Raw genomic sequence first — 27235 nt, 5'->3', positions numbered from 1 at the left:
AATTGGTGTGTAAATATTTTTCTTTTTTCCATTTTTTATTTCTTGATTTCATTTTACATTCAGACCACAGTTCTGTCCCCTACCCCTCCTCCTACTTTTCTTGCCTTCTCCCACCCACAAGCCCACCCACACTCCACCCTTTCTCAAGGGTAAGGGCTTCCAATGAGGAGTCAACATAGTTGGGAATAATAGGTTGGGGCAGGGCCAGGCCCCTCTCTCATGCATTAAGACTGAGCATGGCATCCCACCCTAAGGAATGGGCTTCAACAAGCTAGCTCATGTACCAGGTTTGTATCATGGTCTTACTTCCAGTGACCCCTCTGATAGTCCAAGCTTCACAACTGTATCCCACCTACAGAGGGCCTAGTTCTGTCCCCTGGAGTCTCTAGAGTTGTAGATCTAGTTTCTACAAGCTTGGTTCAGCTGTCTCTGTAGATTTCTCCATCATGATCTTGACCTCCCTTGCTGATATTTTCCCTCCTCCCTCTCTTAGACTGGATTCCTGGATCTGGGCCTAGTTCTTGGTTGTGGATATCTTTGTCTGGTTCTATCAGTCACTGGATGAGGGCTATATGATGATATTTGGGGATATTCATCAGTTGGATTATGGAATAAGTCAGTTCAGGCTCCTCTCTACTATTGCTAGTCTTAGCTGTATCCTCCTTGTGGATTCTTGGGAGTTACCCTAGCACCAAGTTTCTCCGTAAACCTATAAATATAATTTTCAAAGCTCTTCTACTTCATTTCTCCACACCTAGGCCATCTCCTTCCCTCCTTTTCTCATTCTGCCTCCCGTCCTCCCCTCCCATTTACCATCCCCACCCCAGTATGCCTTGTAGATATCATCCAATTTCTCTTCCCACAGTGATCCATATGTCCCTTTTAGTGTCCTCCTTGTTACCTAGCTTCTCTGGAGATGTGGATTTTAATCTGGTTATCCTTTGCTTTACATCTGATATCCACTCTGCTCCCAATCCCACCCATCTCCAGTGACTTCAGAAGCTCACTTGGACACAGACATACTGCACAGAGAGGACTGAGAGGTGAGTGATCAGCTTTCCATCAGTACCACACAGCCACCAGGACCTCAGTCCTGGGGCAAAATCCTGGGCCCTTACCCCACCCATTTCAGCCACACTAGTATGTTGACAGGAAAGACTCCTGCAAACAGACTACACCAGTAGCCCCCCACCAGGCCATGTAATTCTCTTTCTTAGTTGTGTCTTTGTGTGGTTTGGGTATCAGGGAATTGTAGCATCATAAAAAGAGTTTGGCAATGTCACTTCTGTCTCTGTTGTGTGGAATAATTTGAGGAGGAGCATTGGTATTAGTTCTTCTTGAACATCTGGTAGAATTCTGTGCTGAAACCATCTGGGCCTGTGCTGTTTTTCTTTTTTTTTTTTGGTTGGGAGACTATGATAACTGTTTCTATTTCCTTAGGTGTTATAGGTATATTTGTTTGTTTAATTTTGGTATGTGGTACTTATCTAGAAAATTTTCCATCTCCTTAAATTTTTCCAATTTTGTAGAGTATAGGTTTTTGAGGTATGACCTGATAATTCTCTGGATTTCTTCAGTGTCTGTTGTTGTGTCCCCCTTTTCATTTCTGATTTTGTTAATTTGGATATTCTCTCTCTGCCATTTGGTTAGTTGGGTTAAAGGTTTGCCTATTTTGTTGAATTTCTCAAAGTACCAACTCTTTGTCTCATTGATTCTTTGTATTGTTCTCTTAGTTTCTAATTTATTGTTTTCAGCCCTCAATTTGACTTTTACTTGCCATCTACTCCTGGATGAGTTTGCTTCTTTTTATTCTAGCTTGTTCATTTATTTTGTTAATTCACTAGGGTGGGATTGTCTTCAGCTCTTTTATGCAGGAATTTAGTGCTATGAACTTTCCTTTCAGCACTGCTTTTATTATGTCCAATAAGTGTGATCATTTTTATTAAATTTTATGAAGTCTTTAATTTCTTTGTTTCTTCCTTGACCCAGTGGTGACTCAGTTGGTCATTGTTCAACTTCTATGAGTTTGTAGGTCTTTTGAAATTAATGTTGCTGTTGAATTCCTACTTTAAGCTGTGGTGATTCCATAGGAGTTGGGGTTATTCCAATATTTTTTTATATCTGTTGAGGTTTGTTTGTTACCAAGTATGTGGTCTATTTTTGAGAAGGTTCTATGAGGTGCTGAAAAGAAAGTATATTCTTTTGTGTTTGTGTAGAATGTTCTGTAGATGTCTGTTAAATCTATTTCAATCATCACATCTGTTAGTTTCCTTATTTTTCTGTTAAACTTCTGTCTGGCAGACATGTCTGGTGGTGAGAGAGGGATGTTGAAGCCTCCCACTATTAGTGTGTGGGGCCTATTTGTAATTTAAGCTTTAGTAATGTTCCTTTTACAAATGCAGGAGCTATTGTGTTTAGTCCATATATATTCAGGGTTGAGACTTCTAATTAAAAATTTAAAGAACAGTTTTAAAAATATTTAAATTTATAAGGCTGTGGGGCATTTGTGATTATAAAATGTTTTGTATTTGGACTTAAAATAAAAGCTAAAAATTATGATCACAGCCATCAGCTACTCAGAAACTTGAATATTGATTTCCTGTTATGTAGCAATACAAAGACCTAGGCAGTCTGGCACTGTGTTTGGAGCAGCTTCTATGCCCATGTGTTTCAATACTTTGGGGGCTACAAAACCTACTTACAGGAAAAGCCTGCATGTCAGCTGTTTGCATTGATAACAACAGGAAAAATTTTATAACGTGGGTCACCACAGCATGTGCAACTATATTAAAAGGTCAAAGCATTAAAAATATTAAAAACCAGTGGCTTAAAAAATGTCTCTTCTTGGGGAGAAGAGGAGGGATCCAGAGGACATGAGGGAGCAGAAAGGTTGAGTCGGGGGGGAGGGGCTGGAGAGATGGCTCAGAGGTTAAGAGCATTGACTGCTCTTCCAGAGGTCCTGAGTACAATTTCCAACAACCATATGGTGGCTCACAACCATCTGTTATGAGATCTGGTGCCCTCTTCTGGCATGCAGATATACATGGAAGCAGAATGTTGCATACATAATAAGTAAATAAATCTTAAAAAAGGAAAGGTTGAGTCAGGAAGAATAGAAGATAACAAGAATGGAGATACCATAATAGAGGGACACATTTTAGGTTTACAGAGAAATCAGGCACTAGGGAAATGTCTGGAGATCTACCAGACACTATCTGTTAGCTACTTAGATGACACCAGCTAACAATCTAATCTAACAGAGGAGAGGCTACCTTAAATGTCCTCCCCAGATAATGAGATTGATGACTTATTTATATGCCACCTGATAGCCCCCATCCAGCAGCTGGTGGAAGTAGAAGCAGACACCCACAACTAATCACTGAACTGAACTGGAATCCAGCTGCAGAGAAGAACGAATGATGGACCAAAGGGTCCAGACCAGGCTGGTGAAACCCACAGAAATAGCGGACCTGAACAATGGGGAGCTCTTGGTCCCGAGACTGATAGCTGGCATACCAGTATGGGAGTGATCCAGACCCCAGGAACATGGATTTCAGTAAGGAGACCTCGGAAATCTACGGGACCTCCTGTAGTAGTTCAGTACTTATCCCTAGCATAGGTGTGGAATTTGGGAGCCCATCCCACCTAGAGGATGAGCCAAGACACATGGGGGTGGGCCTAGGCCATATCCCAAAGAATACGATAGACTCTGATGACACCCTATGGAAGGCCTCACCAGCCAGGGGGAGCAGAAAGGATATGTGATAGGTAGGGTTTTAATTGGAGGGAGTGGTAGGGGCGGACAGGAGGGAGAAAGGAACTGGGATTGTCATGTAAAACAATCTTGTTTCTAATTCAAATAAAAAATCTGCAAAAAATGTCTCTTCTCACTCAAGGTCTATTCAGGCTTAAGAATGTATGTCTAGCTTCCTTGTACTGCTAACTTTACTAATCTTAAGCTATCTTCGTAAACTAGGTCATATAAATGTATGTTTTACTAAGAAGAGCTTTGATTCAAAGTCATGGTTTTTATAGCTACACCTAACAGAAATGTAATATAACATCCCAATCTTACGAAAGCTGCTAACCTATTTTAGAATGCTAAGAAATACAAGTTAATAGCCATCCTTATAAATGATCAAGTTTGTTAATTGTAGCCATGTTAAGTACTACTGATATAATTACAGGAATAAACCTTACTTATTCCCTTGTATATGCTTTCAAAAGTTAAGCTTAAAATCAGCAACTAAATACAAAGCTGTTTTTTCAGATATATGTAGGCAGCCCTCAAATACTTCAGGGATCTATAGAATATTGCATTTAACATGTTGATTAACAAGCTTATTATTATCAGAGACTCCCAGATCCTAGAAGTGACCCAAGGTCTTCAAAGAAGATTATGAGGCACCACAATGTCTCCACCTGAATTATGACAAGTTTGACCACTGGGTGAGATGCCTCAATGCAACACCTTCTACCAGGACCCAGCCCACACTGTGGACAAGCAGCCACACACTGGAGAATTTGTTGTACCACTTTTGCCTAGCAAAATAAAGTCAGTCTTTTCCATGTCCCTCTTCCACAGGAGGAAAAAACCCTGCCACCTTATGGGTCTTTGAAGACTTGTTCTGCTATTTCTACCCCCAATGCTATGGAGACCTGGGTATGGCTGATGAGTATGGACTGGTTCCTGTCATTTTCAATAGATTTGGAAGCTGCTGGGTATACACTCAGGTATAATTTATCCATCTTGGATCTCTGATCATATTGACAGCTGGGTTGCCTATAGCTTTGTCAACTTAGCAACAGGCAATCAGGTTCTTCTCCAAGTCTATAACCAGCTTGTTAGCTTATTTTATATATACAAATTAAGTCTTGATATTGGTTCAAAAAAGGCCCGAGGAGATAAAAGCTTATAAGCTTTGAGGGTCTGAAGAAATTATTTGAGATGTAAATGCAAGTTATAAAAATATAAATAAATAATTTAACATATGATAAATGCTTCAGATTGTTTTCCCCTTCCATGGTATGAAAGTTCAGAGTTTAGCATTTAATAGATTTCATAAGCTTGTAGAGCAGTGACAACTTACCACTTAATCACAAGCTCAAGAGTTTGGATTTATTTTGGTTGCCATCTAAACATAAAGGTGCTTCTCATCAGGCCAAGGATATCTCTGTTCAATCTATACCTGGCTGTCAGGATCATTTTACTTAATAAATCCATTTATTGACAACTTGTCTTCCCATCCCTTTTTCCAGTGGGTGCAGGTAGGTCCTCTCCCTCTCCTTGTGGGTATTGGTCTAAGACTACAATGGTGGCAGATGCTGGATGGTTTGGTCTGTCCCCAGGTCTTTCTCCCTGTGGGTGTGGGTCCAAGGCTCCAATGTTGGCTGATGCTGGATGATTTGGTCTGCCCGATGGTCTCTGGGGGACTCAGTGGGCAGGACAGGACTACATGCTCAGGTCAGGGGCTTCCATGGGGGGAGGGGGGAGGAGAAGGCCAAGTACTCACCTCTCTCAGTGGGTGTGGGTCCAAGACTCCAATGGAAGCAGATGTTGGATGTTTTGGTCTGCCCCCAAGGATAAAATAATTTAAATATAGAAAGAAAGACTTTTAATTTCAAACTTAAAAATTTCCCTTTTATGGAAAATAGGTGGGAATGTAAGGATTCATGCCTTATGTGCTCCTGCTCCCTGGTACCTGGCAGAATGTACTTAGGCAGGACCCTGGTCATCCAAGGGTCCTATGGATGCTACATCACTGTATATTCTACATGTAGGTGCAAATGACCCTTTAAAAGGAAAACTCCACCCACTTCTGCTCTCTCCTGCTGTTACTCTGAAGAGGCAGCAGGACTTTTCCTGCCTCCCTCTTCTCTCCTTTCTCTTTCTCCCCATCTCTCTCTCTCTTTCTCTTCTCTCCTCCTTCTCACTTCCCTTCCTCCTTTCTCTTCCTTCTCTAATAACACTTCTCACTTAAGCTCTGTCTGCCTGGCATGCTTAGCCCTCACCTGTTGTGGAATCCACAAAGGTCTCCGTCACCCAATATTATAACAATAATACACAACCAAAACACATGTAAGCTCAAAATAGACAGGAAAAGCTATATAAAAATAAAATAAAAATGAGATACAAATTAAAAATGAATGAGCCCTGACAAGACATCATGAGACAAGGAACTCCATAGATGCCACTGAATTCTTTTTCCTGTTGTCTAAGTACTGCTGGATATGTGGCCTACCCTTAAAAGTTGTTTGTTTCTCCAGTGGGTCTTGGAGAAAACCAAATTTTCATTTGTGCTGGTTATCAATTGGAGACAGCTTCTGCAGTGTGGATGGGGACATGCATCCTCTTCTCCTTTCAGCTCTAGGATTCCATCTGGTGCAACCCTCAAAGGCCCTGTGTACTCTGCCTCAGCGAGTTCAAGTGAGATTTGATTGTGTTGATTCAAAGGGCCTTGTTCTCCATCCCTTCTGACACTTACACCTTCTGCCTTCTCTTCCTCGGTATTCCCCGAGCTCTGAGGGGAGAAATCTAATGGAGATGTCCCATTTGGGGATGAATGTTCCAAGGTCTCCCATTCTGTGCAAGATGTCTGACAAACTTTAAGTTTAAAATCTTGACCAGCAGATATGATTTTTCAGACTGCACTAGGATTTGCTTGAAAATGTTCTAGATAGTGTGGGGAATGTAAGGATAGTGCTAAAGAACCCCCAGTCCTATTTTTGAGTGGTCAGAAGAGAAAGAAAGATGTTCTTTGGCAGAGAAGAAAGGTCTTGTGGGGAGTACATTAGATTCTTTCTGATAAAGTAGATGCTGTTGGGACTTGAGTCTGGAAGTTATTCTGTGTGGTTTGCACAGCTCTCTATTGGAAACTGGATATCTTTGCCATCTGAAGGGTTCTGAGGCTTCAGGGTTACAGACTAGATTTGTGACAACCCCCTACCTGAAGTGAGACACTTCCAGCCTCTTAAGTTCAAAACAACAGTCCCCAACAGAACCTATTGCTTTCCCATACCACTTCATATTCTTTCCGACAAAAGCCGCTGAGTCCTGCTCTCATATAAAGTTCTGTACATCTGGGAGATAAGATCTTTGTTTACATAGACTCAAATGCACTGTCTTAGAAACACTTGCTGAGTTGTTCTAGCATACACAGCCCAAACCTCTCAGTATCTTTGTTTTGCCTTGACTGTGTCCATGGAAGTGACAGCTACTAAGAGCACAGCCAGATGGGTAGTGGCAAATCTTTGGTTTTGTAGGTGCAGGGAACGGCATCCTGGCGAAAATAAGCTTTGCTTCCTTGATGAAGCTCTTCATGACCTTGTAGTGAAGAGAATTTCATAGACATACCCCGTGAGGGGTGAACTTGGGGTGCTGATTAAAGTGAAGCTTGAGAGTCTCTTAGAACATGATTTTGCTTCAGATAGCATTTTATAATTCCACTTGGACTTATAATGTACCTTCTCATGTCTTCTAGCCTCCCTTCCCCACAATAAATAATAGACAAATAAGAAAATAGGTTTCTACCTGGCACCAAAGTGTCCTCAGTGTCTGGTTGGTGCACATCTGAAAAGGAGATCTCAGGTCTCTTAGTGCAGTTCTTGGAGGTGAATGCTGTCCCTGCCACACTCCCATCTGGAACATGCCACGCAGGATTTGTGCCACATCTGCAAGGGAGGAATCCTCTGTGTGTCTTCTCTCCTTTGACAGCAGAACATTGTCTTGGGGGTCCAGTGTCTGAGTGTCACAGAGCATGCTTACTGTGTCTAAGGTTTCTCTGACAGTGATGCTCCATAGCAACTTGGGCCATTTTCTTGCCTGGTGATAGAAAGCACATCAGACTCTTGTTAGTGTTTATTGTTTGTCATGTCCCCATTGTTCCTTTGGGGCTTAGTCACAATGAAATCTAGCCTGACTGACAGTGATGTCTCTTGTACTTCCTAAGTATTCTCTTTGCTTAAGAGCTGGGCTGGCATATCAAAACTTCCTTGAAACAAAAGCACATGTCATTTTGTTACACTATCTGAGCAGATCATTCATATAAAATTACCTGTTATGTTATCTTCCAAATTACATACTACTAAGAATAAGGGGTGAGTTGGAAAATGAGCACGTTGCATTTTTAAAAGATATATTAAAGTTGTTTTAAAAAAGATCACAGATCTAGTGTGAGTGTGTGTGTGTGTGTGTGTGTGTGTGTGTGTGTGTGTGTGTGTGTGTGTGATGCATCTTTGTGACTGCAGAATCCGTAAGATGTGTGATGTGCACTGGATATTGTGGAATTGTATCCTGAGTGCTCAGATCCCCTGGAACTGGAATTACAGACAATTGGAGCTGCCTGCTATGGGTGCTGGGAGTTGAAAACTGGTTCACTGTAAGAGCAGAAAATGCTCTTCAACCATTGAGTTATCTCTCCAATTCCTAAACTGGTTATTTTTTAAACTCATGCTTTGTTACGTTTACTTTTTCTTCTGTCTTGGGATTTTTAAGCAGAGGAGATAATAGGTTCCCCACAGGATAGGGACTTCTCCCTCCCACATTACTTGAAAGCTTTTCCTTACCAACATTTCTTACTTGAGGGCTAGTAGTCCAGAGCTACCTCCTATCTATCCCCTTTCCAATGCAATAGTCTGTCTTTATAATTCTCAAAGCTCAACTCCTAAGGGTTTTTCTCAAGCTCCAGTCTTTCCTGGGGACCAACCTTTTGCCCATACCAGCATCAGCTCAAGCTGCCCAACCATTAGGATATCACATGGGGATGAAATACAAGCTCATCTCTTGCCCTCTACTCTTTGTGTATTTCAGTGTTTGTCCATTCTGATGAAGTCCCTTTGAATCTACAGACCTTCCAGTATTGTGGTTCCCAACCTGCCGGTCATGACCCTTTTGCGGGGTAGAATGACCATTTCACAGGGGTCTCATATCAGAAGTCCTGTATATCAGATATTTACATTATGATTCATGACAACAGCAAAATTACAGTTATGAAGTAGAAACAAAAATAATTTTATGGTTTGGGTCACAACAACTGGACCCAATTGAGGAATTGTACTAAAGGATCACAGCATCAGGAAGGTTAAGAACCACCACTCCAGTGGCCTTGCTTTACATACACACTAGACTTTGAGCATCTTAATCCTACATCCTTTTCAAAGCCCTTTAGGAAATTTGCCTGATGTCTGTCTACTCACTGCTCAGGAGTCTGTTCAATGTGCCTTATTTGGCTCATTTTCCCTTTGTATCCAGTGTTCCATGAAAGCACACACACACACACACACACACACACACACACACACACACACACACACGGGAAAAGCAGGTCTACCCAGGTGACATCTCTAAAAGAAGAGTATGGGACTGTGCCCCTTCCTGAAATAAAGGCAGTGATCACCTTTGCATTCTGACCAGTTCCTATGGAGCTTATCTGCCCTTTTCTTAAGAAACCTGATTACAGGCAGTGGTGTAGTCTGTCTTGACAGTCTTCTGGAACATGAAATCCCTCCTATTTCAACTCTATCTGGATGAATCCTACCCTTTCCACATGGTCCAGATCAAAGACCACCTTCTCCATACAGCTGAGGTCAGGTCCATAGTTAGACATCATATTTCCCTGCTGAAGACCAAAAAGGCTGAGCACAATTCCCACAGCCAGGCTGATGTTCTCTGATGTGTCCTTGTCTTCCCTTTGTTCTTCACCCCATCTCTGTCTTGTTCATTTGTCTCCCTACAACTCTTGCATAGAAGGCTGCTAGGCATTTGGTTTTGCTTTAAGCATAAAGTAAATTAACTTTGACATGTGTATTTGAAGCAGAAAAACTGGACAAATGATAAATGAGTGAAAGACAAAGTGTATCTGTGACAAGCAGACTTCAAAATGTCACTCAGATGCTTCCAAGTGGATTTGCTCATCTTTCCACTTCTAGTGAGGCAAACATTGATGTGAACTTTTAAGGATTACTTTCTCTTCCTTCTGTGGGAGAAGAGGGGTCACAGTAAACTGCAGGAAAAATGGAGGAAGGTTGTAAATTTACTTGAGTAATTAGCATTCTTCAGGCAGACCGTTCCCTTGGGGGAAGGAACTTCCTCACATAGTCAAAGCTGCAGTAAGGAGGAAGAGAAAAAAAGGGGACACATTATCATGGCCACATATGGAAAAAAGTTATATCAAGACAGAGAGCACAGCTGAATGAATCTGGCTGAATACTGTCCTGAAGCATCCAGCAGCTTTGCTTTAATTTTTAACTTTTAGGGACAGAACTCAACCCCCTATTCTTTAAAACAAGAGCTAATAATCTCATATTTGTACAAATATATGATATACAGCACAACTTTTATACAGCCATGGAGAAAATGAACTCACACTTGGAGGAAAATGAAATGCAATCAGAAATCAGTATGTTAAGTGAAATAAGCCCGAGAGAATGACAATTCTGTATGCTTTCTGTCATATTCAGAACCTAGATTTAAAATCATTGCAGAGATCAAATATGAAGAGCTAACATTGAAGACAGTATGGAGAAACTCAGAGTATTGAAAACATTTTCTGTGAAAAGTAGTAGAAAAATTTCCCAGATTGTGGGGCAAAATATGAACAGCCTGTAGTACAGGCAATTAGAATAAATACACTCATGGCTGGAAAATAAATTCAACACACTCTAATGATCAAAGAACTTTATTTTTTCTTCTTGGCACAGGGCCTCACTAGAGATTTCTCTTTGACCTGGAACTCACTATGCGGACCAGGTTGCCCTCAATCTCAATGGCAAACCTACCTCTGTATTCTACCTAGTGTTAAGATTAAATGCCCGTACCAGCACACCTGACTACACAGGAAGTAAAGTTTTACATTTTATTTAAAAATTAGTTTTCATTTTACATACCAACCACACTTACCCCTCCCTCCCTTCTCCTACTCCCTTCCTCTCCCCCTTCCCACCCCCATCCATTCCTGAGAGGATGTAAGGTCCTCCCTGGGGATTCCGCAATGTCTGGCATACCAAGTTGAGGCAGGACCAAGCCCCTTCTCACTGCATCAAGCCTGAGCAAGGCTTCATGCACTGTATCAAGCTTATTCACATCATAGGGAATGAGCTCCAAAAGTCAGTTCATGCAACTGAGTTAGGTCCTGCTGCCACTGCCAGGGGCCACCACAACATATCAAGTCACATAACTGTCACCCACATTCAGAGGGCCTAGTTCAGTCTCATGAAGGTTTCCCAGATGTCAGTCATTATTCCATGAGCTCTCACTAGCTCAGGTTAGCTGTTCCTGTGATTCTCCTTATCATGGTCTTGACCTCATCTTTTCCATATGATCCCTCCTCCCTCTCTTCAAATGTACACCTGAAGCTCAGCCCAGGGCTTGGCTGTGGGTCACTGCATCTGCTTCCATAAGTAATTGGATGGAGGTTCTATGATGACTTTAGGGTAATCACTAATCTGATTAAAGGCAAAGGCCTGTTCAGAACCCTCTTCATTATGGCTATAAGTCTTAGCTGAGGTCATCCTTGTGGATTCCTAAGAATTTCTCTAGCACAAAATTTCTCCCTATCCCAATAATGGCTCCCTATATCAAGATGTCTCTTTTATTGGTCTCCTCCTCTGTCCCTCCTACAACTCAGTCTTTGTGATTCCTCATGTTACCATGCCCCATTCCCTCCCTTATATACTCATCCAAGTTTACCAAGGAGATCTCAACTATTTTCCCTTCCTGGGGCCCTCCATGTGTATCTGTATTATGGTCCCTCTTTTTACCTAGCTTCTCTGGAGTTGTGGAATATAGCCTGATTATCCCTTGCCTTATATCTAATATCCACTTATGAATGAATACATACTATGTTTGTCCTTCTGGGACTGGATCACCTCACTCTGGATGTTTTTTTTTTCTAGTTCCATCCATGTGCCAACTAATTTCCAGATGTCATTGTTTTTTACTGATAAGTAACACTCCATTGTGTAAATATACCACATGTTCATTATCCATTATTTGATTGATGGGCATCTAGGCTGTTTCCAGGTTATAGCTATGACAAATAATGTAGGTATGGACATAGTTGAACAAATGTCCTTGTGGTATGATTATGCTTTCTTTGGGCATATGCTCAAGAATGTTATTGCTGGGCCTTGAGGTAGATTGGTTTCCAGTTTTCTGAGAAACTGCCATACTGATTTCCAAAGTAGCTGTACAAGTTTGCCATCCCACCAGCAGTGGACAAGTGTTTCCTTTACTTTACATCTTCTCCAGTATAAACTGTCTTCAGTGTTTTTGATCTTAGTCATTCTGAGAGGTGTAAGATGGTATCCCAGAGTTATTCTGATTTGCATTTCACAGATGACTAAAGATGTTGAGCAATTCCTTAAGTATCTTTTAGTCATTTCAGTTTCTTTTGCTGATAATTCTGTTTAGATCTGTACCCAATTTTTAATAGGATTACTTGGTATTTTGGTGTATAGTTTCTTGAGTTCTTTATATAATAAGCTGTCTGTTACACATAGTGTTCATGAAGATCTTTTCCCATTCTGTAGGCAGCTGGTTTGTTGTACTGATCTCATCCTTTGCCTTACAGAAGTTTCTCGGTTTCAGGAGGTCCCATTTATTGATTATTGATCTTATAGTCTGTGCTACTGGTGTTATATTTAGGAAGTGGTCTCCTGTGTCAGTGCATTCAAGACTACTTCCCACTTTCTCTTCTATTAGGTTCAGTGTACATAGATTTATGTGGAGGTCTTTGATCCATCTGGACTTGAATTTTGTGCATGGGGATAGATATTTGCATTCTTCTATATGTTAACATCCAGTTATTCCAGCACCATTTATTGAAGATGCTTTCTTTTATTCCATTGTACAACTTTGGCTTCTTTGTAAAAAATAAGGTTTTCATAGGTGTGTAGATTAGTATTAGAGTCTTTGATTTGATGCCATTTATCTTCATGACTGTTTTTATGCCAATGACAAGTTGTTTTTATTACTCTTGCTCTACGATAGAGCTTGAAGTCAGTGATGGTGATTCCTCATGAAGTTCCCTTATTTTACAGCATCGCTTTGGCTGTTCTGGGGTTTTGATTTTTGTCAAAGGCCAGCCTTGGCGACCCCCCATGCCTAGCTAGCCGCCAGCCAGTCTAGTATCCACTCTCTTATCACAGGAGATTCCTGATACCTGCCTGAGAAGCAACTAACACCTATCCCTTCCCCCATTTCCTTAGTTAGTGCTTGAGATTAACACAGGAGATTCTGGATACCTGCCTGAGAACAATTAACTCATCCCTCCCCCCACCTCCTTTTTGTCTGCTTCCTCCTTTCTCTTTAAAAATCCCCTTGGTTTCAATAAAGTGGGCCTTGACAATGGAATCTGTTTGGTCCCGCTCTTTCTTTCTTGCCCATTATTTGCAGGCGTGATCCACCTCAGACTCACGAATTACCGGAGCCCGCAGGATGGGGCAGGTGGCACCCAAACGTTCGGCTCAAGGTATGGATTCTTCGCCGAATGGAGACCCCCCTCCCCAAGGAAACCTCGGTAGTGCACACCGAAAAGGAAGTTCTGCTCGCCGGATTACGACGGACGCTGGTCTGGGAAAAGTTCTCATCGTTCATGAGTGACTGATTCCCTGGTAAGTGCCCCCTTATTCTGTTCGATAATATGGGCCAAAAATTGTCTAAGGAAGTCAAATTCATTAGGGATTTTAAGACTTCTTTTCGGGAAAGAGGAGTTCGAGTAAAATGCAAGGACTTGATTCAGTTTTTTGCCTTCTTGTCAAAAACATGTCTGTGGGTCATTTTAGAAAGCCCAGATATTCATCCCCTAACTTGGGAAAAAGTTGGACAGGATCTTAATAAATTACTCAAAGAAAAGGGACCTGAGGCAATTCCCTCACAAACTTTTGGTTATTGGAATCTTATCAATGATATCTTTACTAACTCCCCTGGCTCTGCTCACCTTACTTCTGCAATTAAAAACTTTCTCAAGCCCCTCTCTCATGCTCACGCTCCTGTTTCTGACTGCCCCATAGACAAACCTCCATCTTCTCCCTGTCCTTCGATTTCCATTCCTATGCCCCCTGAGGAGACCCAAAGCCCCCTGTCACATCTTACTGACAAACCTCCATTAAAACCTTCCCATAATCTTTATCCCTCTCTACAGGGCCTTGAGCTTCATTCCCCTAAAAATATTAAAAATTACCCTATTTTTAGTTCAAACCCCAAACCAGAAACCGACCACCTAAATCACTAATACCAGGAGGATCTAAAAGAAGGGACAGCTGATTATTACAACCCCAACTGGCCTCCCTTCGCGGGCTTTACTGCCCCTACAGGACCTCCACCCTATGCCTCAGCTCCTTTTCTCCCATCTTCCACAGAGGCCTTAATTCAAGCTAAAAAACATCTCACCCAACAGATATCAGAACTTAAAGAGGTCTTACATTTACAGCAGGAGTTGTCACAACTCTCCTTAGACCTCACATCCCTCCAGACCACAGTTGGCCTATCAATCTTCGGGTTCCCCACTCAGCCCATTACAGCCCTTAAAACCTCCCTTCCACCAGGCGCCAGGCCAAAAATCTCCAAATCCACTAATGTGGCCTTTCCTGTCCTAACTTGCCAGGGCCCCAGATACACACCATCCTCCTCTGACCAAGACCCCTCCTCTACTCATACAACTAGAGAGGAGGATGAAGAGGAAAACTCAGAGGATAAAAATTATGAGAGGGATAGAGATGACTCTGAGTCAGATAATGAGGACCAAGATAAAAAAACAGAAATAACCGAAAAAAACCTTTAAAAAATTAAAATTTAAAGCCCTTAAGGAACTTAATTCAGGGGTCAAAAATTACGGTCCCACTGCATCTTTCACCCTTGCCCTGCTAGAGGCCCTCTCAGGAGAGGGATACTTCACCCCAGCCGAATGGCACTGTGTTGCTCAGGCAGTCCTTAGCCACGGGGAATACTTACCTTGGAAATCAGAATTTTATGACCTTTGCCAGACCTAGCTACCAAAAACCAACAAAGGCCCTCCACCCAAAAATGGACCCTTGATAAACTCACTGGCCAAGGAAAATTTTTCTCTGAAAATCTCCAGATTAAACTTCCCATAGGTCTCTTAGGACAAATCTCTCAGGCTGCTACTAGTGCTTGGCGGGCTCTCCCAAGCAGAGGGTCCATGTTTACACCCCTCACTAAGATCATTCAGGGAGCTAATGAACCTTATACAGAATTTTTAGGGAGGCTGACAGAGGCCGCAGAACGGGTTTTGGGCACAGAGGAAACTGACAACAGACTCCTTAAACAACTAGCTTTCGAGAACGCTAACAGCATCTGCCACAATATCCTCAGAGGCACCTTTAAAAACAAGTCCCTTGAGGAAATGATTCGGGCATGCAATGATGTTGACCCCTTTTCTCATAAACTCTCACATAGCATTTCCCAGGGGGTCACTATGGCTATTGGCACAGCTCTACAAACTACAGGTAACAACAGAGCTTGCTTTAAATGCCACCAAACCGGACATTTGGCTAAACAATGTTCCCAAAAAATGACACCCCGACCTCCAGAGGGCACACCGACACCTCGATCCCAAGAGGGAATCTTGACCCTTGCCCCTTCACCCCTGCCAAAAACTGTCTGTCCCAGATGCAAAAAAGGTAAATACTGGCTCAGGGACTGTAGATCCAAAACGGATGTATGAGGAAATACCCTGCTTCCTCCTCAGGGAAGCGGCTTGAGGGGACAGCCCCGGGCCCCACAGCCAATCCCCTTCTTGCCAGCATCGGGGCCAAGCCTGCAGGCACAATCCTTCCAACCTGCACCTCCAAGCTCTACAGAGCCACCACTGGAAGCACAGGACTGGACCTGTGACCAAGCTCTGTTGTTACCTGTAGTTTGTAGAGCTGCGCCACTGACTCAATATCAAACCCCGAGGACGGTGTACAGATCCTCTCCACAGGGATTTCTGGCCCACCACCCCCAGATACTTGTTTCCTCATACTTGGTCGAGCCTCCTCTACCCTCCAGGGCCTTACTGTCTACTCCTCTATAATAGATAATGATTACTCAGGAGAAATAAAATTACTGGCCAGCTCCTGCTCTGGCCCCATTTCTATAACATCAGGACAGAGAATCGCCCAAGCTATCCCCCTCCCCTTAGATACCCGAGCACCCTCTATTAACAACCAAGAGCGTGGTACTTCTTTCCCTGGTTCTTCTGATACCTATTGGGTCCGGACCATTTCCAAGGACCGCCCCATGCTGAGCCTCCAGATTGAAAATAAATGGTTTCAGGGCATCCTAGATTCAGGGGCTGACGCCACAGTCATCTCATCAAAATTCTGGCCTTCAGCATGGCCAACTCAGCCCTCCGTAACACATTTACAGGGTTTAGGACAATCAAACAACCCCCTTCAGAGCTCTAAACTTCTAACGTGGCGAGACCCTGAAGGCAACTCAGGTAGAGTTCAACCTTTCATTGTCCCCAACCTGCCAGTTAGCATTTGGGGAAGGGATATCCTCTCCCAGATGCAGGTTGTTATGTACAGCCCCAATGAAATAATTACCCAGCAAATGCTCTCTCAGGGTTTCCTACTGGGTCAAGGCCTTGGTAAACATGGTTAGGGTATAATTACCCCCCTCGCTTTACACACACAAAAAATGATCGCCATGGAATCGGATTTCAAATTTTTTCCTGAGGGCCATTGCTCCACCTGCACTCCAGGCTGATAAAATCACCTGGAAAAATGATAGCCCTGTCTGGATCGACCAATGGCCCCTTACCTCCCAAAAACTATCTGCAGTTTTAAAGTTAGTGCAGGAACAACTAACTGCAGGACATATTGAACCCTCTACTTCCCCATGAAATATGCCCATCTTTGTTATCCAAAAGAAATCGGGCAAATGGTGCTTATTACAAGACCTCCGTGCCATTAATAAAACTATGATGCCCATAGGAGCCTTACAACCCGGCCTTCCCTCTCCAGTAGCCATCCCTAAACAATATTCTAAAATTGTTATTGATTTCAAAGATTGTTTCTTTTCCATTCCCCTTCACCCTGATGATTGCAAGCGCTTTCCTTTCAGTATTCCTATTACTAATCATATAGGCCCTATGCCCCGTTTCCAATGGAGAGTTCTCCCTCAGGGTATGGCAAACAGTCCCACCCTCTGTCAAAAGTATGTCGCACAGATTATATATCCCTTTCAGGTCCAATATCCTTATCTGTACGTCATTCATTATGTGGATGACATCCTTCTGGCCGGACCTGATGAAAACAATTTGAGCCTTGTCACCCAACAACTTGTTAAAGCCTTAAAAACCCAAGGCTTACAGATATCCCCCGAAAAGATTCAGATTCACCCCCCTCAACTCTTTTTAGGTTATGAACTCTTCCCAAATAAAATTATGTCCCAAAAGGTTCAAATCAGAAAAGATTCCCTTACTACTCTTAATGACTTTCAGCGGTTACTTGGTGACATTAATTGGCTTCGCCCCATCTAAAAATCACCACAGGAGAACACAAACCTCTTTTTGACGTTCTAAAAGGGGATTCTAACCCTTTATCTCCCTGCACCCTCACCCTCAAAGCCACCCAGGCCTTGGCCCTGGTGGAGACAGCCATCAACCAACAACATGTTTCTTATTTTTCCCCCGACAAACCCTTGAGCTTCCTTATTTTCCCCACGCCATTTACGCCCACAGGCCCTTTTTGGCAGAATGATCCCCTCTATTGGGTCCATCTATCTGCTTCACCTGGCAGAGTCCTCCTTACCTACCCCTGTCTAGTTTCTCAACTCATTAGGATGGGCAGAGAGCATAGTATTAAATTATTTGGCAAAGACCTTGACATTCTTGTGCTCCCTTATACCCCTTCCCAGGTACAATGGCTCACCCAAAATGAAGATGCTTGGGCAATTAATCTTATATCCTTCCAAGGCCTTATTGATAATCATTTCCCCGCCAATAGACTTGTCCAATTCTTTTTAAAAAACCCTGTAATCTTTCCAAAAATAACAAAAAGGACTCCCCTTAATGATGCCACACTGGTTTTCACTGATGGGTCATCTACCGGGAGGGCTGCCTATTCTATAGATGGCAAAATCTTTTATTTTCAAACCTTGGCTGCCTCTGCCCAGATAGTAGAACTTTTGGCTATAATTAAAGTCTTCCAAACTCTCACTGATGTACCCTTTAACCTTTACACTGATAGTGCTTATCTTCCCCTCTCTGTTCCCTGTCTTGAGACCATTCCCTACAGGTTCCATCTACAGGTGCGGCTCCATTGTTTTCAACTCTCCAGCGTCTGATTTTAACCTGAACCTCCCCTTTCTTTATTGGTCACATTCGAGCACATTCCGGGTTGCCTGGGCCCCTTTCTTGGGCAAATGATGCTGTTGATCAAGCTACCCAAATAATTACCTTGGCTCAAACGGGCCCCCCTCTTTCTGACCCCATATCCTTAGCCCAACAAGCCCATGCCACCCATCATCTCAATGCCCATACCCTACGCCTTCAGTTTGGCATTACCAGAGAACAAGCTAGAGAGAGAGTCTGCTCTTGCAAAGGCTGTTTTACTCTCCTGCCGGAGCCCCACCTTGGGGTTAATCCCCAAGGTCTGCTCACTGGACAACTTTGGCAGATGGATGTCACCAACTTCTCCCAGTTTTGGAAATTAAAATATATACATGTGACTATTGACACTTACAGTGGTTTCATTTATGCCACGCTCCAAGTGGGAGAGGCCACCTAAATGTTATAAGTCATGTTCTTTCCTGCCTAATGGCCCTACCCCAACCCAAGACTATTAAAACAGATAATGGCCCTGGATATACCTTCAAGCAATTTTGTTCTCATTTAAATATCAGTCACATTACTGGTATTCCCTACAACCCCCAGGGCCAGGGGATTGTTGATAGAGCTCACCAAACACTTAAAAACATGCTATTTAAACTATATTCTGGAGGAGGAATTTTATACCCCACTAAAGGCTATCATAAGAACCTACGCAATCGTGCATTGTTTGTGCTAAATTTTCTCACATATGATGCTTCAGGAAAATCTGCCGAGGATCGCCTCTGGCATCCATCAATGGCTCAAAATTATGCTCAAGCCTTATGGAAAGATCCCCTAACTCACAGATGGCATGGACCAGATCCGGTCCTCATTTGGGGAAAAGGACATGCATGTATTTTTGATACTCAGGCCAATAATGCTAGATGGTTGCCTGAATGCCTTTTAAAATTATATAATCCACCCAGGGAAGCCCCTGAGAAGTCTTCTAATTCTGTTTAATTTTAGATAAAAAATACTGTCCTTCTGGCTGCTTGTGTGTTTCCCACCTTCGATTGCCGCCTCAGCAAGCCCTTATCAGATCTACAACTACACCTGGGTGATCATCAATCAAGCCGGTGACGTTGCCAATGCCTCTACATACATTGGACCTCAGCCCTCTTATTCCCCCCTGATAGTAGATCTTTGTGCCTTGGCTATGGGAGCCGACCCTCTCTGGGGAACTCCCTCCCATTTTATGCCACAACCTAGACCTGTTAATACCTCCATTCGGTATGCAACCATCCCTAATTGCTATAATCTGTTCACTAGAACTTATCTTTCAAAGGCACCTATATACGTCTGTCCTGGGTCTCACAGAGATTGCTCTCTAGAGGCTCGATGTGGATTTGAGATTGATTACTTCTGTGTCTCTTGGGGGTGTGAGACCACCAGGGATAAATACTGGAAACCCTCTTCCAGCTGGGACCTTATTACAGTTAAGAAACTAGACCCCCGTTCCAACAACTTAATTCAGGGCCAGCCCACTTTAACTCCCGCTGTGGATCCCATTGGTGTAACCCCATATGAATTACCTTTACTGATAAGGGGAAAGCATCCTCCCTTTGGCAAGGGAGAGGTGCCCAATGGGGACTTCGCCTCTATATTTCAGGCCATGACATTGGCCTTACCTTTAAGATCCAATTGCTAAAAAACCTTCCTTTCACCGAGAAGGTAGCCATTGGACCCAACCCAGAGTTACATCCCAATAAGGGCACTAAGGGCAAACTTCCTCCACAGATATCCCCTGCTACTAGCTCCGTAGCCCATCCCCCTATTATGTTTCAGCCGACCATCCCCCTGGGCCCTCCCTCCTCTGCTGACCTTATACTTTCACTAGTTAATTCTACGGTTCAGGCCATCCACCAGGCCAACCAGTCCCTCATAGAGGACTGTTAGGTCTGCTACTCTTCCACCCCTCCCTTTTATGAGGGCATTGCAGGTTTTTGGGATCTACACCCCACTAATGATACCTCCTCCCTATGCTGGAATCCAACTGACGGCCAAGGACTAACACTGGGACAAGTGTCAGGTTTGGGCCTATGCCTTCTTGGGCCAGATATGCTTCCCCCAACTCCCCTTTCTCCAACTTGCAATCAAACCCTTATAGTTAATTCCTCTTTTCTTTACATCTCAACTTTTAATAATTCTTATCTCGCCTGCTCCTCAGGATTAGCCACCTACATTGTTACCTCGGTATTTTTGTCTAAAAGAGATTATTGTGTCCTGGTTCAACTATTGCCCCGCCTGACCATCCATGATCCAGACACCTTTTTGAATTTCTGGGATCGAGGTGCTGCCCTCCAGTCCAGACCCAAAAGGGAACCCATTACTACAATCACCTTGGCTGTTATCTTAGGCCTGGGAGCCACGGGAGCAGGAATAGGCATAGCCTCGTTAGTCACCTCCAATAAACAATATACACAATTAAGCACAACTATAAATAAAGACATACAGGAACTACAGAGATGACTAAAAAATCTCAAAGATTCTGTTGTCTCCCTCTCTGAAGTTGTATTACAAAACAGGAGAGGCCTCGACCTCCTTTTTCTACAGCAGGGGGGCCTATGTGCTGCCCTTAAGGAGGAATGCTGCTTCTACTCAGATAAGACAGGCCTAGTTGAAGATAGCCTTAAAAAGGTTCAGGATAGCATAGAAGAACGTAAAGGACTAAGAGAACAAGCTGAATCTTGGTACCAAAATTGGTTCTCCACCTCTCCATGGCTTTCCACCCTGCTACCTTCTATCCTTGGTCCTATGGTTGGGTTTTTCATTTTAATCTTCTTCCGGCCCTGGGCTTTTCAAAAATTAACCCGATTCATTAAGTACCAGATTGACGCCATCCTCGAAAAACTGGTTTTGGTCCACTACCATCGCCTGGAGGCATTAGATTCTGAGCTGCCTGATGACAATAAACCTCCCCCCAGTCCTAAAGGACTGGATTTTTTAGGCCTTGAACATCGAACCTCCCGATTTCCTTGGCCTTGGAGCCGTCCATGATGGGAATGTATCGTGATGCCGTAAGCCAGATGCCGACCCTTCACAACGGCTGTAGCGTCCTCCATGACAGGTTTAGCATGAGACTGACCCCCAGATACCCAATCCAAAGCACTCCCGAGCTTCTAGCCTTATGAAGGGTCATCAGAGTTCTGGGGACAGAGGCATCTCACGTAACCTAAGACAAGGCACTACCCCTCACTGTCATATAAATGACAATATCATAAAACATAGGGTCCTGGATGCGCGTGCCCATCATGTAGCCTAAGCCAGATGCTCCATTTTATTACACTTAGTAGGGGGAGATGTCAGAGGCCAGCCTTGGCGACCCCCCATGCCTAGCTAGCCGCCAGCCAGTCTAGTATCCCACTCTCTTATCACAGGAGAGTCCCGATACCTGCCTGAGAAGCAACTAACACCTATCCCTTCCGCCATTTCCTTAGTTAGTGCTTGAGATCAACACAGGAGATTCTGGATACCTGCCTGAGAACAATTAACTCATCCCTCCCCCCACCTCCTTTTTCTCTGCTTCCTCCTTTCTCTTTAAAAATCCCCTTGGTTTTAATAAAGTGGGCCTTGACAATGGAATCTGTTTGGTCCCACTCTTTCTTTCTTGCCCATTATTTGCAGGCGTGATCCACCTCCGACTCACGAATTACCGGAGCCCCTAGGGACGGGGCAGATTTTACATATGAAGTTGATTATAGTTCTTTCAAGTTCAAGTGTGAAGAATTGTGCTTAGATTTTAATGGGGATTCCATTGTATTTGTAGTTTCCTTTTGTTAAGATTGCCATTTTTTACTATGCTGATCCTACCTATCCAAGAGCCTGTGAGATCTTTCCATTTTCTAATATCTTCTTCAATTTCTTTCTTCAAAGACTTAAAGTTCTTGTCATACAAGTCTTTCAATTGTTTTGCTAGAGTTACCCTAAGATATATTATGTTATTTTTGGCTATTGTAAAGGATGAGGTTTCTCTGATTTCTTTGTCAGCCCATTTGTCATTTGCATATTGGAGGCCTAATGATTGTTTTTTTATTTTGAATGAGAAAGAAGATTGTCTTACATGTCAATTCCAGTCCCCTCTCCCTCCTCCCCTACTACCTCCAACTAAAACCCTACCTATCACATATCCTTTCTGCTCCCCAAGGAGGGTGAGGCTTTCCATAGGGGCGTCATCAGAGTCTATCATATTCCCCTGGGACAAGGGCTAGGCTCACTCCTGTATGTCTTGGCTCGGGGAGTATCCCTCCATGTGGAATGGGCTCTCAAAGTTCACACTTATGCTAGGGATAAGTACTGAATTACTACAGGAGGTCCCATAGATTTCCAAGGTCTCCTTACTGAAATCCATGTTCCTGGGTTCTGGATCACTCCCATACTGGTATGCCAGCTATCAGTCTCAGGACCAAGAGCTCCCCATTGTTCAGGTCCGCTATTTCTGTGGGTTTCACCAGCCTAGTCTGGGCCCCTTTGCTCATCACTTGTCCTTCTCTGAAACTGGATTTCAGTTCAGTTCAGTGATTAGTTGTGGGTGTCTGCTTCTACTTCCACCAGCTGCTGGACGAAGGCTGTAGGATGGCATATAAGTCAGTCATCAATCTCATTATCAGGGGAGGACATTTAAGGTAGCATTTCCTCTGTTGCTTAGATTGTTAGCTGGTGTCATCTTTGTAGATCTCCAGACATTTCCCTAGTGTCTGATTTCTCTGTAAACCTAAAATGTCTCCCTCAATTACAGTATTTTCTTGTTTTCTTCTATTCTTCCCCTGACTCAACCTTTCTGCTCCCTCATGTCTTCCTCACCCCTCCTTTCCTCCCCTTCTCATTCTCATAGCTCCCTCCCACCTCCTCCCGTGCTCCCGATTTGCTCAGGAGATCTTGTCCCTTTCCCCTTTTCCAGGGGACCATGTATGTCTCTCTTAGGGTCCTCCTTGTTTACTAGCTTCTCTGGAAGTATGGATTGTAGGCTGGTAATCCTTTACTCCATGTCTAAAATCTACATATGAGTGAGTACATGTTTGTCTTTTTGTGACTGGGTTACCTTGCTCAGAATGCTTTTTCTAGTTCCATACATTTTCCTCCAAATTTTAAGATTCCTTTTTTTTTCTGCTGAGATACTCCATTGTGTAAATGTACCACATTTTCTCTATCCATTCTTTAGTTGAGGGTCATCTAGATTGCTTCCAAGTTCTGGCTTTTGCAATTAGTGCTGCTATGAACATCATTGAACAGATGTCCATTGTTGTATGAATGTGCTTCTTTTGGGTATATGCCTAAGAGTAGAATTGCTGGATCTTGTGGTAGACTGATTCCCATTTTCTTGAGAAGTTACAATTGATAACCAAATTGGCTGTACAAGTTGGCACTCCCACCAGCAGTGGGAGAGTGTTCCCCTTTCTCCAATCCTCTCCAGCATAAACTGTCATTGGTACTTTTGATTTTAGCCATTCTGACAGGAGTAAGAAGGTATCTCAGAGTTGTTTTGATTTGCATTTCCCTGATGGCTAAGGATGTTGAACACTTACTTATGTGTCTTTCAGCCATTTTACATTCCTCTATTGAGAATTGTTAATTTAGTTCTGTATCCCACTTTTTAATTGGATTGTTTGGTGTTTTGGAGAGTAGCTTCTTGAGTTCTTTGTATATTTTGGAGATCAGCCCTCTGTCAGATGTGGGATTGGTGAATATCTTTTCACATTTTTGGGGCTGCCATTTTGTCTTGCTGACAGTTCCTTTGACTTACAGAAGCTTCTCAGTTTCAGGAGGTCCCATTTATCAATTGTCGATCTCAGTGTCTGTGCTGCTGGTGTAATGTTCAGGAAGCAGTTTCCTGTACCAATTAATTCAAGGGTATTTCTCACTTTCACTTCTAATAGGTTCAGTGTGGCTGGATTTATGTTGAGGTCTTTGATCCATTTGAATTTAAGTTTTGTGCATGGTGATAGACAGGGATCTATCTGCAGTCTTCTATATGTCAGCATCCAGTTATGCCAGCACCATTTGTTGAAGATGCTTTCTTTATTCCATTGCATAAATTTAACTTCTTTGTCAAAAAATCATGTGTTTGTAGGTGTGTGGGTTAATATCAGGGTTTTCAACTCTATTCCATTGGTCTACCTGTCTATTTTTATGCCAATACCAAGCTGTTTTCAGGATGATAGCTCTTTAATAGAGCTTGAAGTCAGGGATGGTGATGCCTCCAGAAGTTCCTGTATTGTACAGGGTTGTTTTGGCTATCCTGGGTCTTCTGTTTTTCCATATAAAGTTGAGTATTGTGCTTTCAAGGTCTGTGAAGAATTGTGTTGGGATTTTGATGGGGATTGCATTCAATCTGTAGATTGCTTTTGATAAGATTGCCATTTTTACTATGTTGATCCTACCTATCCAAGAACATGGGAGATCCTTCCATTTTCTGATATCTTCTTTAATTTCTTTCTTTAGAGACTCAAAATTCTTATCATACAGGTCTTACACTTTTTTGGTTAGCATTACCCCAATGTATTTTATGTTGATTGTGGCAATTGTAAAGGGTGATATTTCTCTGATTTCTTTCTCAGAGTGTTTATTATCTGTATATAGTAGGGCTACAGATTTTTTTGAGTTAATCTTGCATCCTGCCACTTTGATGAAGGTGTTTATCAGCTGTCGGAGTTCCCTGGTAGAGTTTTTCGGTCACTCATGTAGACTATCTGCAAATAGTGAAAGCTTTACTTCTTCCTTTCCAATTTGTATCCCCTTGATCTCCTTTTGTTGTCTTCTTGCTCTAGCTAGAACTTGAAGGACAACATTGAAGAGGTATGGAGAGAGTGGACAGCCTGGTCTTATCCCTGATTTTAGAGGAATTGCATTGAGTTTGTCTCCATTTAATTTGATGTTGGCTGTCGGCTTGCTGTATATAGGATTTATTATGTTAAGATATGTTCCTGTTATTCCCCAATCTCTCCAAGACCTTTATCATGAAGGGGTGTTGGATTTTGTCAAAGGCTTTCATGGCATCCAGTGAGATGATTATGTGATTTTTACCCACTCAGTCTGTTTATATGGTGGATTACATTGATGGATTTTCATATGTTGAACCATCCTTGCATCCCTGGGATGAAGCCTACTTGACCGTGTTGGATAATTTCTCTGATGTGTTCTTGGATTAGATTTGCCAGCATTTTATTGAGTATTTATGCATCAATGTTCATGAGGGATATTGGTCTGTAGTTCTCTTTCTTAATTGTGTCTTTGTGTGGCTTGGTTGCCAATGTAATTGTTGCCTATTAGAAGCCTTCGGCAATGACCCTTGTGCTTCCATCAAGTGGAGTAATATGAGGGGAATTGGTATTAGCTGTTCATTGAATTTTTTGTAGAATTCTGCACTGAAGCCATCTGGTTCTATGCTTTTTTTTTTTTTGGTTGGGAGAATTTTGATGACTACTTCTATTTCATTAGGTGTTATAGATCTATTTAAGTTTCTTAACTGTTTTTGATTTAATTTTGGTAAGTGAAATCTATCCAGAAAATTCTCCATTTCCTTTAGATTTTTAAATTTTGAGGAATACAGGTTTTTGAACTATGAACCGATGATTTGTGGATTTCCTCAGTGTCCATTGTTATGTCCCCCTTTTCATTTCTGATTTTATGAATTTGCAACTTCACTCTCTTTCATTTGGTAAGTTTGGATAAAAGTTTGTCTATCTTGTTGATTTTCTGGAAGAACCAACTCTCTGTTATATTATTTCTTTGTTTTGTTTTCCTAGTTTCTGCATTATTGATTTAAGCTCTCAATTTGATTATTTCCTGGAAGGTACTCCTCCAGGGTGCATTGGTTTCTTTGTGTTCTAGAGCTTTCAGTTGTTCTTTCATTTCTCTAGTGTGACTATTCTCCAATTTCTTCATGTAGGCAGTTAGTACTATAAACTTTCCTCTTTACATTCCTTTCAAAGTGTCCCATAACTTTGGATGTGTTTTGTCCTCATTCTCATTGAATTCTAGGAAATCTTTAATTTCTTTTTATTTATTTCCTCCTCGACCCAATTAGGCATTATGCAATTTCCATGAGTTTGCAGGTGTTTTGCAACTTGTGTTGTTATTGAAATCTAACTTAAATCATGGTGGTCTGATAAGATACAGGGGGTTATTTTAATTTTTGTACATGCTGAGGTTTGCTATGTTGCAAAGTATGTGGTTGATTATAGAAAAGGTTTCATGTGGTGCTGAAAAGAAGTTATACTCCTTTGTGTTTGGATGGAAAGTTCTATATGTGTCTGTTAAACCCAACTGGGCCATAACCTCTAATACTTCCTTTGTTTCTTGGTTAAATTTCTGTCTGGTGTTTCTGTCTAGTGTTCAGAGTGGGGTATTGAAGTCTCCCACTATAAGTGTATGAGGTTGTATGTGTGATTTGAGTTTTAGTAGAGTTTCTTTTATGAACATGGATGCCTTTGTATTTGGGGCATAGATGTTTAGAATTGAGACTTCATCATGATGGATTTCTACTGTGATGAGTGGGAAGTGACCACCTTTATTTCTTTTGGTTGATTTCTATATAAAATCTATTTTGTTAGATACTAAGATTGCTACTTATGCTTGTGTCTAGGATCCACTTGACTGGAAAATCTTTTCTCAACATTTAGTTCTTAGGCACCAACTGTCTTTGAAGATGAGGTGTATTTCTAGTATGCAGCAGAAGGATGGATTCTGTTTTCTCATTCATTCCACTTACCTGTGTCTTTTTATATGTGAGTTAAGTAGATTAATATTGAGGGATACAAGAACGATTGGTTGATCATTCTTCTTTGTTTTGGATGTGGTGGTGGTGGTGGTGGTGGTGGTGAAATGGTGTGTGGATTTCCACCCAGTATTCTTTTGGCTGTTGGTAAAGTGGGATTATCTATTGCCTGTTTTTCTGGTTGTAGTCAATTTCCTTGGGTAAG

General features: G+C 42.3%; 1 long non-coding RNA gene across 1 annotated transcript; it reads left to right on the top strand.

Moving 5' to 3' along the window:
- Positions 1 to 4597: 4597 nt before the first annotated feature.
- On the top strand, positions 4598 to 21815 carry LOC113839122. The gene is made up of 3 exons (XR_003488802.2): positions 4598 to 4734; positions 13394 to 13611; positions 19284 to 21815. It is a non-coding gene; the product is annotated as an uncharacterized LOC113839122 (long non-coding RNA).
- Positions 21816 to 27235: the final 5420 nt, after the last annotated feature.

The sequence above is a fragment of the Cricetulus griseus genome, unplaced genomic scaffold, assembly GCF_003668045.3.
Source record: "Cricetulus griseus strain 17A/GY unplaced genomic scaffold, alternate assembly CriGri-PICRH-1.0 unplaced_scaffold_37, whole genome shotgun sequence".
NCBI classification, from domain to species: Eukaryota; Metazoa; Chordata; class Mammalia; order Rodentia; family Cricetidae; genus Cricetulus; species Cricetulus griseus.
This window is presented reverse-complemented; position numbering and strand designations above follow the sequence as displayed.